A 16,853-nucleotide genomic window follows, 5' to 3' on the forward strand; every position below is an offset into this window, starting at 1 on the left:
TGTACCTGCTTCAGCTGTGAAGTAGGCAAATTATACTTCTTTCTCTGCACTCTACCCACTTCCCCTGAGTCTTCATGCTTTGAGTACCTTGGAATCTCCCCACTTTTTTTTTTTTTTTTTTGGAGATAGGGTCTCACTCTCTCGCCCAGACTGGAGTGCAGTGGCCTAATCTCAGCTCGCTGCAACCTCCACCTCCCAGGCTCAAGCGATTCTCCTGCCTTAGCTGCCTCAGTAGCTGGGATTACAGTCATGTACCACTACTGCCTGGCTAACTTTTGTATTTTTAGTAGAGATAAGGGTTTCACCATGTTGGCTAGGCTGGTCTCGAACTCCTGACCTCAAATGATCCACTCACCTTGGCCTCACGAAGTGCTGGGATTACAGGTGTGAGCCACCATGCCTGGCCTCCCCCGCCATTTTTTTTTTTTTTTGCCAGACATGGCAATATACAGTTCATTCATATATACCGGTGTGTTAATTGTGTGTGCACAATTGTATGCCTGTTTGTATATATAGTATTCATAAATTTCATCAAAATATAAAATTCATTGCATGTTTACAAATCATAAAATATGCCATTGGTATTTTCTGAGTACATTGTTTTCTTTTTAACTTAATGGCTAGGTTTTTCTTCTAGTGCTAAAACTGATTATCAAGTTTGTATGTTTTAGAAAGATGAATATGCAAACTATTTTTTTTACTAGCGTGATCTTTGATTCATTTTCTCCATAGGATTGATTGTCCTTGGTTAAAAAGAATATATATAGACAGGATGGATTGCATGGGCTTGGTTGAATAAGCTGATGTTGTGGGTCTGTGCTAATTCTCCTGAATGTAATTTAATTTATAATATTTAAAGAATTGTAAGTAATTTAGTTGATTAGTCATAGACTATAAATAAGTAGCATATGAACTCAAATATTTGCTATGCATAGGACATATATTTTTGTGATTTACAATTTAAAGGCATTTTATTTTATTAGGTGTTAACTTACCCTAATAATGACAAAGATAAAAGCTTTTGCCTATATAAGTGTATGTACAAGTAAATGCAACTGTATATCTGTACATATATACAATTGCAAACAAAAACATACTGACCTAAGTATTATTCTAATTGATTTTGTAGTTTTGAGAAGCAATTTTAATACATATTTACGAGCTTTTGAAATGTTTGTCCTGGATGGCTACCTTTTAAACATTTTCTTTGATATCTCTTCATCACATATATTTTGACAGCCACTATTGAAAATCCTAAATAATCATAAATGATATTTCAGTATTGGATCCCCATATTAGCATAGGGAAATATATTCATATGCCAATTACAGTTGTCAAACAAAAAGTAACCCACTGAGAAAAATGTGAGTGGCAATGGTTCAGTGTTCCTTAGCTTTGTTGCTGTCCAGCTCAGAAATCTTTTCTGTTCCCATGCACCATTCACATAAACACAAGTCATTTCATGGAAAAGCTGTTTCCTTACCTGCGTCTAGGCCTTCATCTGTGAGAGTCACGCTTCACTCATTTTGAAATACCTCTCAGTGCAGGCTCCAAGGTGACACTGTTACAGAGTTCTTGCTCATCTTCAACTGTGGATGAAAATCAGGAACTTGACAGAAACCACAGATAGTGGGTCCGTCTGCTGCTGTGGTCAGATAGAATTTGTTGAAGACTGGGACGTGGAAACAAAGAGGAAGGAAGAGACGTTTTAATCTCTGTGGGTGTCAGGCTGACTTCTGAGCTAGTTCCTTTCCTCCAGTAATGCAAAAACAGTCCTGCTTTTTTATTTCTCCTCCTACTTTTCCCCACATCCTTACATCATCTGATGCACAGCCAGTCAACAACCTGTTTTCTAACCTTTGCCATTGTCAAATTCAACATGTGGTATGAGGTGGAGAACTGATGTGTAAGATATGGTTCTTTCTGAAGCACCCTCACAGAAAATTGTCAGCACCTTCACAGTATAACTCGCAGAGATGGGTAGTTGGAGCTACCTGGAAATGCGGAATTAACAGAATAAAGAAGTATTTTGACACCAGTGTCTACATCTTCTAGATAAGAGGAGTTGCATTGTCATTTTTCCCACATGAATTTTCCCGTATTTGAACATTACTTATAAATAGATCACAAGTAGAACTTCAGATAAACTCCTCGCGTGTTAACATTTTGGTGTTTGTGCTGTCTGTGTTACTATTTTGAAAGTCTTCATATTTTTTGTTCCTTTCAGGCTCTGTAGTATAATTGGTGATGTCCTGCAGTGCTCCACAGTCTTTCCCATTGACTATTAGTGCCATTAGATTTGGAAGTTCTCAGAAGATGGCTACAGAGTCCTCTTCAAAGTGTGAAACTCAGAACCAGAAAGAAAGAAAACAAGGGGCTGAAAAGCTTACCTTATAAGGCTTCTGCATTTGAAGTGTATTTACTTAGGCTGTTCCATTGCTAAATTATGAGTAACAGCTAGTAAAGTTCAGCTTGCCTTAAAAACATAACTATACATTTACAGTTATAATAATTATAACTGGCTTATGACATGCCAGTTACTATTCTAGTTGCTTTATACGTACTTGATATGTAGGAGGCAGTGTTCTGAACATTGGAGATGGAGTAGTGACTAAACACATACCCAAAGAGTTATTTCCCTCTTGAAGAGTATTTTCTTATTTTCTGCCTCACAGACTTACTAGTCACTATTTATCCTTGGCAAATACCTGTGAGACACAGAGCTTGTTTAGAGAAGTTCCCCGTGTCTCCCTGCCAGAGGGACTCTTCTTCAGACCTCCAGAGGGCCCCAATAGTCCTCACTGATGCTTTGATTGAAGGGCTAAGAATACTTTTGTGCATAGAGAGGCTTGTTAGCTTCAGCTGCAGTGAGATCTGGTGGGTAAATAAGCTTAAGGACAATGGGACGTGAGGAGGAGCCGCTAGAGCCTGGTTATTACCAGGGCGCATTGCAGAGTCCTCCACTTGTAAACATTTTTCTGATCATATGGATGGTTTGGCATGAACAATATCTCTAAGCTGAGACTCTCAAGACTTCCCTGATTTATTGCAGGAGATGCTGTTTACTCTGACAGTCTCAAAAACACCTATTAATTGTTCCAGGTCCCTTTTGTGCTTCTTGACTTCCCCGTGGGGTGTTCCACATACATGTTATTGAGTATGACTGGGGAGAACATGATGTTTTTGACTGGAGCTCCTTGCTTTCCTCTTAATGCTGGGAGTTGCTAAGTCCAAGGCCAAAAGGATAGTCCTACAGGTGGTCCCCTCGTGGCAGGTGGTACAAATGGGTTGGACTCTATGTAAGACACTTGGGAGTAGAGGGATTATGGAGAAGTGGAGAGCTAAAGGGCCCACCGAGGGGGTCAGCTGTGTCTGGAAGCTTGCCAGAGTCATGGGCTGCATCTTGGGATGACCCAGTGTCTTCAGAACATGAAACGCTGATTTACATGTGCTGTTCTAAACACTCTATGTTTTAACTTGATTACTCACAATGACCCCATGAGTAAAGTAGGTCTGTCTACTTCCTCATCTTTTTCTCAAGGAAACTGAGGCATGGAGATGTTACATCAGGTCGCTGGAGCTGGGATTTAAACCCTGGCAGAGCCTGGAGCCTGTGCACTGCTACTGCCCTTATATGTCTCCTCTGATTTCATTTGTTGGTGTCTAAATCGAATACCTTACAAACCAGTGTAGACCTAATATCCTGTGGGCTAAAATAAAACCTGACCGTGCACTGTATTTGACTTGTGAGCAGTCAGCTTGTGACCTCTGTTCAGTGGTGTTATTGGCACGTAGCAGGACAAGGATGATGAGGGGTGGGGAGGGGGCAGACAGCCAGGCACTTGAAAGGAAAGCTCATCTGCAAAGATTGGATCAAGTCTCAAATGCACATACTCATACACTTGATTGAAGCGCACTCTCTCCCTGCTAGATCCTTTCACAGCCAAAACACCTGGCAACCCTTGGAGAAGTAACTATTCCTTTTTTTTACAGGTAAGAAAATAGAGCCTCAGAAAATTTAACTCAGAGTTGTCTAAGCTAGAAAGTGGCGAGACTGAACTTTGAAGTAGTCTTTAGGTTGTGCTGGACATTTTGTGGATATGCTTAAATCACAGCTTAGCTTGTACACATTTTCCTTTATTTGAATTGGAAGTAAGTATTAATGTTTGAAAAAGTATTTTAGCCTGACAGACAGTATTTATTCTGTCTTCGTATGTTTTTGAAATTAGATATTTTAGGCTGGGCGCAGTGGCTCATGCCTGTAATCTCAGCACTTTGGGAGGCCAAGACAGGCAGGTCACAAGGTCAGGAGCTCCAGACCAGCCTGACCAACATGTTGAAATCCTATCTCTACTAAAAATACAAAAATGAAATAAAATAAAATAAAAAAAAATTAGCTGGGTGTGGTGGAGTGCGCCTGTGATCCCAGCTGCACAGGAGGCTGAGGCAGGAGAATCACTTGAACCTGGGAGGTGGAGGTTGCAGTGAGCTGAGATCACGCCACTGTACTTCAGCCTGGGCAACAGAGTGAGACTCCATCTCAAAAAAAAAAAAAAAAATTTATTATGACTTTTAGCAACACAGATAACGACTCTTTTCAACACTAGACACCAGGCATAATACAGCATAGCCAATAACAACATTATAATTAAAATAATAGAGGGCTTGGTCCTTGCATGAAGAATCTTTTAAAAAACAAAATCTAAAATAGTCAATATTTTCCTTTTATCTGTGGTGTTTTGATTTATACTAAATAGTTCTGAATTCCCATTTCCTTTTGTGGAATCCTTAGATTAAAATATTGTGGATTTCCTCCTGACTAATCTTTTTCTCAGAGCCCTCAACATACCCCTGATATGACAACCACCCCAGCCCATCCCATGTGCCCACACATTGTCTGATACCATTTCCAGGCAAGACCCTGCCTTATTAGTAATAGGACTGGTTATATATAAACATCCCTTGTGTATTCATACTACAAATAGAGTGAGTTTAACACACGTAATCCCCAAATATGTATGTAACTGTTTCCAGTCAGTTTCTATCCAGCCCGTCATCAACAGATCATAAATAACTGGCTGGCTCACATGTTGATTCCGTAAATGTCCTATTTTGCTCCTTACCCCAGAATTCAGCTATGCATAATTGTTACCATATGTCTTTTGAAATCATTTTTCTTTAAAATAAGTACGGAGACAACTTCACTGTTACTGCCCTTCCCCTGCCTGTCTCTGGTTGCTTTATTGAGCATAGTGAATAAGACACCAGCGCACCCGGCCTCGTCCCCACTTGCTCCCTTGGAGACTTGTTCGTGTGAGCCCTGTATAGACCTTATTCTTTTTTGTAGCTTTGTAGTATTCCATAATTTGTTTAATTAGTACCTATTGATGGATTTTCAGATATATATGAACATTTTCAATGAATTTATGTTAACCATAGCAGATATTTACTGGGTTATATAATTTAGTTTTTTTTTTTTTTTTTGGCTGGCAAGTGATTTATAATTGTGTGTGTATTTTGTATGTGTTGGGGGGCATGGCTGCCGAAAGGATCTCACTGGATGTTGATAAAAGGATATTGAGATAAGAATACAGAGGATTTTGGTAAAGGCCTAGTGTAAACATTTTATGAAAGTACAGTGTACAAGGATGTTTAAAGGAAGCATATTTGGAAATTGTCCTCTATAGGATCTCTGAAGGAACTGACATCCAAAATGCTTCTTGCTGGATGGCTCTTTTACTTGTAGAATGGGGGTGAAAGTCAACTTAATACTGTATTAAAAGAACGATGTGAGCCGAGGTTTAATGTTAGGAAAACCAGCAACGGTGGAGCAGTGCGTAATGTGGGAGATCCGAAATGTCATGCTCAGGACTTCATAATTTAGTGTGCCATAAAGTTTTTGAGCTTTGTAGTAAAGTAATTGAAAAAGTGCATTGAAAAAGTGTAATCTTATGGGAAAACATCAAATGCAGACATGCCTTTTTCTTTTTCTCTATGTGAAGCATTCAGTTCTACCAGCTTGTTGATTTAGAGTAGTGGAGAAAGGGGGCAGAAATTATATCATTAAGTTGTGATTTAAGTCACTGCATTATAAAATAATGCCTTTTTGTTAAACCTCTTGCAATGAGTGACAGGACATGGGACGTCATTGGCAATTGTGCACTTGCCTTCATCTGATAATTACAGTGGAGAAACAAATGCCTGGTACAATATCACCCCCTTCTGGTAGATTGAAAGAAGTAACAGTTTTTAAAAAAATAATAGGTGCCTATATTTTATAGGCAGTTCACAAAACCTCACTTTGGTATGGATACTAACATTGAGTCATGGTTGATTGTCTAATCCCAATTAGTTGAAGTGTGCAAACAGATTTTCTGTATTGCTAGCAATAGATTGGGTTTAATTCTTGAAAATCAGAAGAACTGAATCTCGGTTGATAATAGCAAAGAATCAGAATTTAGAACTTTGTTACAAAAACAAAAAAGTTTGTGTGTGTATTTTCTCTTTTCAGTATTTTTTTTTTGGAAAGATGCTGAGGAAGCAGAGGAAAGCATTTTCTTTTTCACCTTCAGGTCTTACAAATGTGTCATCTCTCATTATCTTCCTTTTGTTCCCATTTGCGTGCAAGACTCACCACATCTTTGGACATGCCCCTAATACCTCAGTGTTGTCATTACTCTTCTTATGTGGCCTGTGTTTCTGTATCATGCGTAGCCATCCTTGCTGGCTTCATTTTGTACCCGTGGTGTTCAGTACCATAGTAGGTACTCAGAAGTATTTGTTAATTGAGTATCTGTAACCGGAATGTGGGGAAGACAGAGAATATTCCCCAACTCTGTGCTCTAGTTCTGCAAGTAAAGATAAACGAGACAATGGAAATTATCTGAGAACAATGACTCTGAATATTTTAAATAATGTCCCAAGTGTGTTAAATCATCTAATCACTTGTAGTTGTACACTTTTGAACACCTTTTGTGGGGTTTTTTTGTGTCTGAATCCCTGAGCTGCATAATGATTCAACTTAGGACAAGTAACTAAGAGGATGACATGCTGCTTTATCAGACAGTTTATTTACTCAGCACCCTAACTGCTCAGCTTTTTAATACAGTGATAGGACAAGTTAGGAAAACAAGGCCTTGGAAAGTCCCCGAGTGAGCTGGAATGAAACTTAAGGAATGTAGGAACATACTTCGTTTTTGTCAGATAAACTTTCCCACAGCTGTTCTGATAAACATTGCTGCTTGTTCATCCTGCCACTATGTGTGGGAGGAGCATGGCCTCAGCAAGTTTAAGGAAAGATTTGTGGTATTGACTTTTCAGGGAACTTGACTGAGGGTTAATTGAAGTCAAAGGAAGTGCAGTGGGTGATCACATGTACAGTTTTGTTTGTTTGGTTTTTTTTCTACCCAAAGAATAAGCCACACCTGAAATTATGTAGAACAGTCATCTCTGGCCAGCAAATGATTTTAGCTAGGCACACTTATTTTTAGTTCTGGGTTGTGGGAGGGTTGTGTGGTTATCTTGGTAATTTAATTTCCTTGGTGGCCTGACTAGAACTGTGGTTTTAGGCAATTAATGCTGTAGAGAGCTGAATATCTTTATAATTAATAATTCGAGCACAACAGTTATTCTTATGCTGTTATGTATGGACCAGTTAGTTTAATCAGAATGAAGAATCAGTGAGGCCTTTTTTTTTTTGAGACAGTTTTCGCTCTTGTTGCTCAGGCTGCAATGCAATGGCGTGATCTCGGCTCACTGCAACCTCCACCTCCCGGATTCAAGTGATTCTCCTGCCTCAGCCTCCCGAGTAGCTGAGATTACAGGCATGTGCCACTACGCCTGGCTAATTTTGTAGTTTGGTAGCAACAGGGTTTCTCCATGTTGGTCAGGCTGGTCTCAAACTCCCGACCTCCGGTGATTCGCTTACCTTGGCCTCCCAAAGTGCTGGAATTACAGGCGTGAGCCACAGTACCCAGCCCAAATTTTTATATTTAGTCTTTGAATGAGTCATTTAAGGAACAGCTATGCTAGTTCACTTGTCTGATTCTCAGTGGTCATGAGGTAGTGTGCTGTGGTCTGAATGTTTGTGTCCCTCTAATATTTATGTGTTGATAAAAAGAAATGAATTAATGGCATTTGCAGTAACCTGGATGGAGTTAGAGATCATTATTCTAAATGAAGTAACTCAGGAATGGAAAACCAAGCATCATATGTCCTCACTTATAAGTGGGAGCTTACCTATGAGGATGCAAAGGCATAAGAATAATACAGTGGACTTTGGGAACTCAGGGGGAAGGATGGGAGGGAGCGAGGGATAAAAGACTACACATTGGGTACATTGTACACTGCTTGGGTGATGGGTGCACCAAAATCTCAAAAATCACCACTAAAGAACTTCTCCATGTAACCAAGCACCACCTGTTCCCCAAAAACCTATTGAAATAAAAAAAATAATAAAAGAAAAAATAGGTTGAAATCGAATCTCCAATGTGTTGGTATTAAGAGGTGGGGCCTTTGGGAGGTGACTAGGCCATGAGGTAGAGCCCTTGTGAATGGGATCAGTGGTTGTATAAAAGAGGCCCTTTGGCCTTCCACCATGTAAGGACACAGGGCACCATCCATGAGGAATAAGTCCTCACCTCACACGGAATCTGTTGGCTCCTTGATCTTAGACTTAGCAGCTTTCAGTACTGTGAGCAAGACATTTCTGCTGTTTATAAATTACCCAGTTTAAAGTATTTTTTTACAGCAGCAGGAATGAACTAAGAGAGGTGAGCTGTGTGACGGTGTGTGGTTACACTTTTGTGACTTAATTATGATAGAAGGATTTATTCAGAGCCCACCTTCTACTTGATTGGGCTTTGCAATCATCAGTCTCTCTCAGAAGAATCACAGACTTCCTGTGACCCCGCTGTTGTAGTTAGAGTACTCTGTGCCCTCACCTAGCTCTACCTCCTGATCAGCTTTTCATGTAGTTGTGGTCTGCAGGGAGACCGGTGCCTTGGAAGGGCAAATGTGGTGTCTGTCTCTAAAGGTCTTTTGAAATCAATACAGAACATAAATTTTGCACCTACCAGTCAATAGTATTAGGAAAGATTTCTGATAGTTTTGTTTTGGAGTAGAGAAAAAATATAAATTAGAATTTAGATTATTTATTCCTTCTGCAAGCAAAAGCAATCAAATATTCACCTTGGGTGGACTGTGTTCCTTCTTGTGGTATTAAGCAAAACTTCAAGCAACAGGCGCTAACTCAGAAAACTGTTCTCCATGCTCCTAGAAAGTATCCATGAGAGATTTTTGTTGAATAGCTGCTAATCCAGCATCCAGGGGTTCCCAGTTTGTGTTAGCTCCATGGAAGAAGCTTCACAGCAGGGGGAGCTTCTCATTAATGAAATGGCTGGATTCATGGAGTTCTTTTTCCTTATCTTAAGCTGCTTGTTTTACTAGGTAATGCTGTCCTAACATAGACATATTTTCCTATGTATTGTGAACATAGGGGCATATATTCTTGTTTGCCCACACAGTCCCGGTTGAAACCTGCTGTGCCAGCTCAGTGAGTAACACTTTCACTCTCGAAAGTGTCCTGGTTTTGACAATAAATTACACGAGCCATTCTATTTTATAATTATAAGTGAATAAAATGACTGAAAGTGTATGATTGATTGACTGGCTTAAACTAATATTCTCTTAGTTAGATATTATCTGTTATACTTATTAAGCAGTTTTTTCAGGCTTTAGTTGAGAGGGCTTCCCAGCTTCAACCCTAGCCTTAGAAAATTAGTTCTTCCTCTCTAATTAGGGGCAATGCTAGTACTTCCTTATGGGTTTGTTTTGGGGATTAAATGGGTTAATACAAGTCGGGTGCTGATATGTAGGGAGTGCTCAACAGACATTAGGTATTTTAATGTTATTAAAAAATTATCATTCAGTGTTAAAAGTTCTAGAAAAGAGTATGCAAAAGACTGGGAAGGAGCAGAAAAATCAAGGCCTCAAGTAGTATTGCCATCAATGTAAATCATGGCAGTTGGTTTATTTTTCCTCTCTCAGCGTGGCACAAAATAAGAGGTGGGGTCCAGGTGGCATCCAGTGGGATGCGCACCTCCAAAATCCTTTCTTATCCATGACACCAGACATGCTACCATTGGGGTTGAGCTACAGTGGGTATCAGGCCAGGCGGGGCAGAGACCTGCATTGTCTATTTCTGGGGGCGGAGTGGCAGGATTTGGTAGAAGGTTGTTCATGGGAATGAAGAAAAGAGGGCACTCAGATTTTCAGTTCAGGGGGCCTGGGTATATGATGGTATTGTTAAATCAGTTCAGGGGGAAGGGGCCTCCTTGGAGGGGTGGAGACGGAAAGTGTTGCAGTCCTGGTGACAGCATGGACTTTGTAGTCAGACCCCCGAGCTTCAAAACCTGCCGCCATCACTTCACTTCCTAGCTAGATGTGCCTCAGTGTCTTCATCTGTAATAGGACATCTACTATATAAGGTTCTTGTGGCGATTTAAAGATTTTTTTAAAAAGTAAAGCATGTAGGACAGTGACTGATGAGCATTATGTAAGATTTGATCATTATTACTATTTTTAACTTGCCACTTTAGGGGTTTCTATGCAAAGTATATCTATATATCTATAGTACCTTTCAAATAGCATTTGTAGAAAACTTCAAAGCAGACATCTATTGAAGCTTCATAATAAACTTTATAGAAATCATTGCTTTCTTTTTTTTTTTTTTTTTTTTTTTTTTACCATTTTTTTGTGATTAATAGAAGTGGCCAAGAAAAAGTTTACCCTATATTTACTGTTTATTTATTAAGACTCTATCCCTTCCCAAATTTGGTTGGTACCTACTGATATCCAGAGGTCTAGGTTTCTATATTGCTTGAAACCTTGGTCATATTCTTCTGTCTTTCCACAAATGGCTCAGGAATCCCCATCAGGGTTCTCACTGTCAGCATTACTGCCCAGAGAGTATTTGTTGATTTCAGGATATTTTCTTGTTGTCCCTGTGTTCAGTGGCTGGGGCCATGAATGCTTTATAGTATGCAAAGTATGAGGCACAATTCTTACATGGTGAAGAATTGTCCTGTGCTGCTTATGGGAGTGACCCATTAACTTTCCCATGGGTGAAAAGCTTGTTCATCACTATCTGAGCCTATAATTTAAGTCCATTTTACATATAAACGTATTTTGTCTGGTTTAATATACACCAGCCTAATTTTTCCAAGTATGTAGCTACTGTCTACTAAATACTCTTATTTGGAATCTTGTCAAGAATTATTTATTTTGGAAATCCACATCACTAATGGTAATAATGTAAGTTGTGTTTGGGTCACAAATATTTGTATCTGTTAAATTCACATAATTAAATGGATAGATCCAAGCATTTTACCACTTCATGTTGAATGGATGAATGACATTATTTCAAATAGTTGTGCCTAAGCATTTACATGTTACATTACATGTCATTATATATTTTTCTCTCCATTTTTCCTTTGAATTATGATTACGGTTACATATACACTTATAGGCAGGCAGTCCTTGATTTCACAGTTCTGAAATATATTTGAGTTATGATTTAGTTAAATGATACCAGTTTCCCTGCAACAGTCCACATTTTAGTTACCACAGTATATTAGCTGTAAGTAGTTGCATAAAGGCCAAACTTAATTGCTAATTCTCCAGTTCACAGATCATCATGTAAATAACATACAGGAGTGGCCAATCATTTCCCTTCTTTCAGAGTCTGTTGGTGATTGGTCACTGCTCATCTGGTATTCAGTTCATGCACAGGTGGCAGCAAAGTGTGTAGTTGTGTTGCCTCCTTGTTTGCCAATAATAAACCTCATGACATTTTACAAAAAGAGATATTTGAAAGAGAGTGTACCAACAAAAATGAAAGTTCAGGAGAGAAATGAAAAGTGATAATATAGGAAGTGAAATTTGAATCACAGGCATATGTTATTACAAAATAAATAGCTAATCAGGGGAAGGTTAAACCTCTATAATATGCTGTTAGATGAACTTAGTAAAGGCAAAATTTTTAACATCTACAATGAACGGATGAGATATCCCAGGGTAAGTGATGCTGACAAGAAACTTCACAATTAAGGAATATTTGAAATATTTCATGACATGGAAAGCACAAAGGATAAAATGTTGGAAATTGACTCATACTTACAAAGGAACATGACAATTCTATATAGAAGGTGTAGAAAAAGATACTCACGCTGTATTTATAAGTTATATACCGAGGGGAAGTCAAGAACTATTAAAAGACGTATGATATGGTTCAGGCTTTTTGAAAAATACGTAGAGGTAATTCATCGTTGGGTAATTGACAGATGGCTTTCTATGTTATGAAAGATATTTTGCTTTAGGCTAGCAGTAACCATCTTAAGCATTGGATATAACTTTTTAAGACTGTTTAAAAACTATCATGGGTTAAGGGGCTGATTTACATTCTTTATGCTAAACTTGTTAGCCTCAGTTATATGTGCTGTGTGTTTGTCTGCATATGTATTTATGTAAATGTGTCCAGAATGTTGGAAAGCCTTGCATGTAACATTTAAACCTATACCTAGACTTGGAGACTCTGGGAAACCTGGTATCTATTTGCAGATTCTTGTTCATTAAATCAATCAGATGTGTGGTTCAATTCTAGGAGTTGCTGGGGAGTCTGCCCCAACTACAACCACTGAATATTCTCGAACACAATTCTTTTTTTTTTTTTTTAAAGACAAAATCTTGTTCTGTTACCCAGGCTGGAGTGCAGTGGTGCAATCTCGGCTCAATGTAACCTCTGCCTCCCGGGTTTGGGCAATTCTCCTGCTTCAGCCTCCTGAGTAACTGGGATTACAGGTGCACACCACCATGCCTGGCTAGTTTTTGTGTTCTTTTAGTAGAGATGGGTTTCATCACGTTGGCCAGGATGGTCGCGAACTTCTGACTTTGTGATCCGCCTGCCTTGGCCTCCCAGAGTGCTGGGATTACAGGCGTGAGCCACCACTTGCGACCGTACTCTAACATAATTCAAAGAGAAGTTGGCCAGTTTACTTAATTATTAAGAATGTTTGCCTAAATTGAAATAAAAGGAATTTCCAATTTAATTCTGTATCTTGAGTTTCTAACTAAGGAGAAAAAGAGATGTGTGTCTCTAAGGGTGACTTTTTTTTTTTTTTAATCATTTTTATAATTTTAGATGATTTCCTTTCATTGTGGCTTATAAGAAAACTTTAAGAGTATTCAAAATAAAAGTTGCATTCAAAATGACTCTTATGAGTTTCTTGCTAAATTGATGGAAAATTTTATTTAACACTGATAGTGTTACTCCTCCCTGTTCCATTCTAATGATGATTTTGTGTACTTTTGAAACTATAGATAAATTATACATTAAAATTTTTTTTCTATAAGTTAATTTAGAAAGAGCAGTCAATATTCGTAACATTTTCCCATGAAATTCGTGTTATTATAGCCTTGTTAGTTTTTGTTTTTTTACATCTGTAACAAAACTTGACGACATTAATTATTCTTGTCAAGCATTTCCATATTACATTGAACTAGGCAGCTGCACGATACATATTTGTATATATTAGCATTAATAAAGATGTTTAAAGGAAAACTGTAGCAAAGTGCTAGACTGTGTTACTGTGAATTCAAATGCTGTAAATACGACAAAAGTTGAATTTTCTTCACCTGTTTTGTGAGTTTTACCACTAGATGGTGATGGAGGACTGGGGAGTGTGCTGAATTCTGTGTCTACTATGATACTTGTATTATGTTGAAAATCGAAAATGTTTGTGCTTAACTATTTAACTTTAGAAGTCATTTAGGAGTATCCAGAGATTCTTTTATTTATCATGCTGAGCACAATATCTTTTTATATGGTATGTGCTTAGTATTTATGGATTTGTTAATTGGCTTCTTGTGGTGGTTAGTTTGCGGACAGTCTTTATAAGATTTAAATGGTTCCTAAGCTTTATTTCGTCCTTATTTTCTTGTTTATTTTTTTCCAGTATATCACATTTCCTCATGGTGATCACTACATTTCTTTATGTTTCAGTTGTATTTATTCTCTTCTTTGCATGTGTGCACACACACACACACACACACAATTTTGACTTGAGTATTTAAATTTATGCATTCCCCTAGGCACCATTCTCTTCAAACTATGGTTGAGAAGCAAAATACTATCATACTGTTTCAAATTGAGGATAAAATATTTATGAATGAATATAACAGTAACACACACATTGGAAGATTTTCTACAAGATCAGTTTCTCTGAATGTCAGTTTTATGAAGAATAGAAACTTTCCTTTTGGAAATTCTCTGAATATGTTTCTTTTCTGCATAAAAGGAAGAATAAATACAGTATTTATTGCCTTCTGGGAGGATTCTGAAATACTGAATGTAATCCAAAAGCCCTAAGTAAGAAATTTTGGATTTCAAATTTTAGTTTATTCCCAAAAGCTAGTTTTGAAATAGCAATCAAATGTAATTATTTTCTTCAATATTAATAGAGTATTATGTAGCTTCTGACACTAGCATCATGTATTATTCCCACTGATGTTATTTAGCTCATGTAAATGATTCATTTTTCATTGACCTGGATAAATACTTTTCATTCCACAGCATGGGAATTGGTATGAAATATAAGCAGTGCGATATTGATGGTTTTTGTCATATGACTTTTTTAAAAAATTGGGATGATGTTCTCTGTTTTTAAGCCCATGTTTGAAGATATTCCATTGATTTAATAATGCCACACAGGAGAAATAAAGCTACTGTCACATTAAACGTGCCCGGTAACTATATAGCAGTCTAATTTTAGAAATATTAAGGTGGGATTTAAATGTCTTAAAGACCTGTTAGAATTGAAGCCTAAATGAAAGGATTAAATGAGATATGGGATAGAGAAGTACTTACTAAATTTCAAAGTACTTAATGGAGCCCGTTGATGCTGTTAAAGAGATCATACATTTAATAGCATATATAAACAGGGAAGTAGAGAATATCGTTTTTGAGATTATTGACTGGGAGGGCTGTGGTGTGGTAGAAACAGAGGATGAAGAGGATAGGACATGTTGTACTGAAGGTATTTTCCCAGCCACACTATTGCTCCTTTTTTTTTTGATGGAGTTTTGCTCTTTTGCCCAGACTGGAGTGCAGTGGCGTGATCTTGGCTCACTGCAACCTCCGTCTCCAGGGTTCAAGAGATTCTTCTGCCTCAGCCTTCCGAGTAGCTGGGATTACAGGTGTGTGTCACCATGCCCATCTAATTTTTGTATTTTTAGTAGAGATGGGGTTTCACCATGTTGGCCAGGCTGGTCTTGAGCTCCTGACCTCAGGGGATTCCCCCATCTTGGCCTCCCTAAGTGCTGGGATTACAGGTGTGAGTCACTGAGCACAGCTTACTCCCCCCCCCTTTTTTTTTGAGATGGATTTTTGCTCTTTTTGCCCAGGCTGGAGTGTAATGGCACGATCTCGGCTCACTGCAACCTCTGCCTCCTGGGTTCAAGCGATTCTCCTACCTCAGCCTCCCGAGTAGCTGGGATTACAGGCATGCGCCACCACGTCCGGCTAATTTTGTATTTTTAGTAGAGACGGGGTTTCTCCATGTTGGTCAGACTGGTCTGCTCCTCCTTTTTATATATATGTAGGGAAGCTGTAATTTACCCATGACTTTCTGGGGAAAGTGCAGAAAAGAATTGGCCTTTCAAACTACCTTTTCTTAATTAGCTGATCTAAAATATGACCATCTTAATCTAGCTAGTGACACACAATTGGGGGTGGGGATAGCTATGCAAATGATCAACTGAGGTATATGTAAATTCGTGCACTTCAGTGTCCATTGCATTTATAGAATTGGAATCTTGATGGACAGATATTTTGATAGAAGTCCTCAGATAATACTTTTAACCCCTTTGCCACTAACTTCTCTGCCAAACCTGACTGACTTAAAGACACTAGACACTTAGAGTAAGATTCTTTGTAGTCCCTGAATTCTTTTCTTGTACCTAACAATGATAGTCATTGTTGAGCTAAGTTATTCTTGTACTCTCATTTTTGCTTCTTAGAACTTTGCAGTTTACAAGACTCTAAGTATTGTACTGTGTTATTTGTGTGTGTTTGACTGTTAACCATAACGTCTTTTAATCAGCAAACATGCCTTCGCTCCTCCTCTGTTAATGCATCCCCCACGAGGCATTTATGTTGCTGGAGGACAGTCTCTTACCCAGAGGAATGAAAGGTAGTATCACAGGAGCATCACAGGAGTGGAGGTGAGGCATGAAGTAGGGAGAGGAGGCAGAAGCATTTCTGCGGCTCATTCCTACTTGCTTTTGGAGCCCTGAAGGTGAGCTCTGACCTGGACACAGAGGGTCCTGAAAATGAAGCCCTTAAACACACACACACGCGCGTGCACACACACACACACAGACACACACCCCCCACACACCTCTACCTGCATTTCTATAGTGCTGAGTAAAGGAAAAAAATAATTTAAAAAAATCCCCACACACAGAGAACGAGGGGATGATCGCCAAAGATCTTAGTTTATAGATGGAAAGTAGTATGTTCTTTTCCTATCCTTGAACTTCAAGGATAGATATAATTTTCTTTTTTATACTTTTTGTTCTCTGCAAAAGTGGCTTCAGAGCAGCAGCTTTTCCTGGAGGATGGCCACAGTGCAGGGACATTGCTGTGGATCATTCTGCCCTTTCATTCTGCTCCTCAGACTTCCAACCATTAACCCTGCCATTGAGCCATGTGTTACCTCTTGTTTATCTCTTTGCTGTGTCTTAATGTTTTCCTTAGTTTCAAATTATGACCCCATTTCATATCATTTTAGTTCTTT

At 38.6% G+C, this 16,853-nt stretch overlaps 2 protein-coding genes across 14 annotated transcripts in view; one reads left to right on the forward strand and one right to left on the reverse strand.

The window, feature by feature from the left end:
* Window positions 1–1,614, reverse strand: part of LOC105463699 (purinergic receptor P2Y14) — a 64,312-nt gene extending 62,698 nt beyond the window's left edge. Inside the window, exon 1 of one of the 2 annotated variants that reach the window (XM_011710922.3) lies at window positions 1,484–1,583. The gene's annotated coding sequence lies outside the window, so the exon portion shown is untranslated. Of the gene's footprint in view, window positions 1–1,483 lie in introns of both variants that reach the window. The other variant, XM_011710920.3, reaches the window with a different exon arrangement.
* The window catches only part of LOC105463701 (mediator complex subunit 12L), a 338,063-nt gene that overhangs the window by 183,029 nt on the left and 138,181 nt on the right, over window positions 1–16,853 (forward strand). The window lies entirely within an intron of this gene.

This window comes from Macaca nemestrina, chromosome 2 (assembly GCF_043159975.1).
Source record: "Macaca nemestrina isolate mMacNem1 chromosome 2, mMacNem.hap1, whole genome shotgun sequence".
NCBI classification, from domain to species: domain Eukaryota; kingdom Metazoa; phylum Chordata; class Mammalia; order Primates; family Cercopithecidae; genus Macaca; species Macaca nemestrina.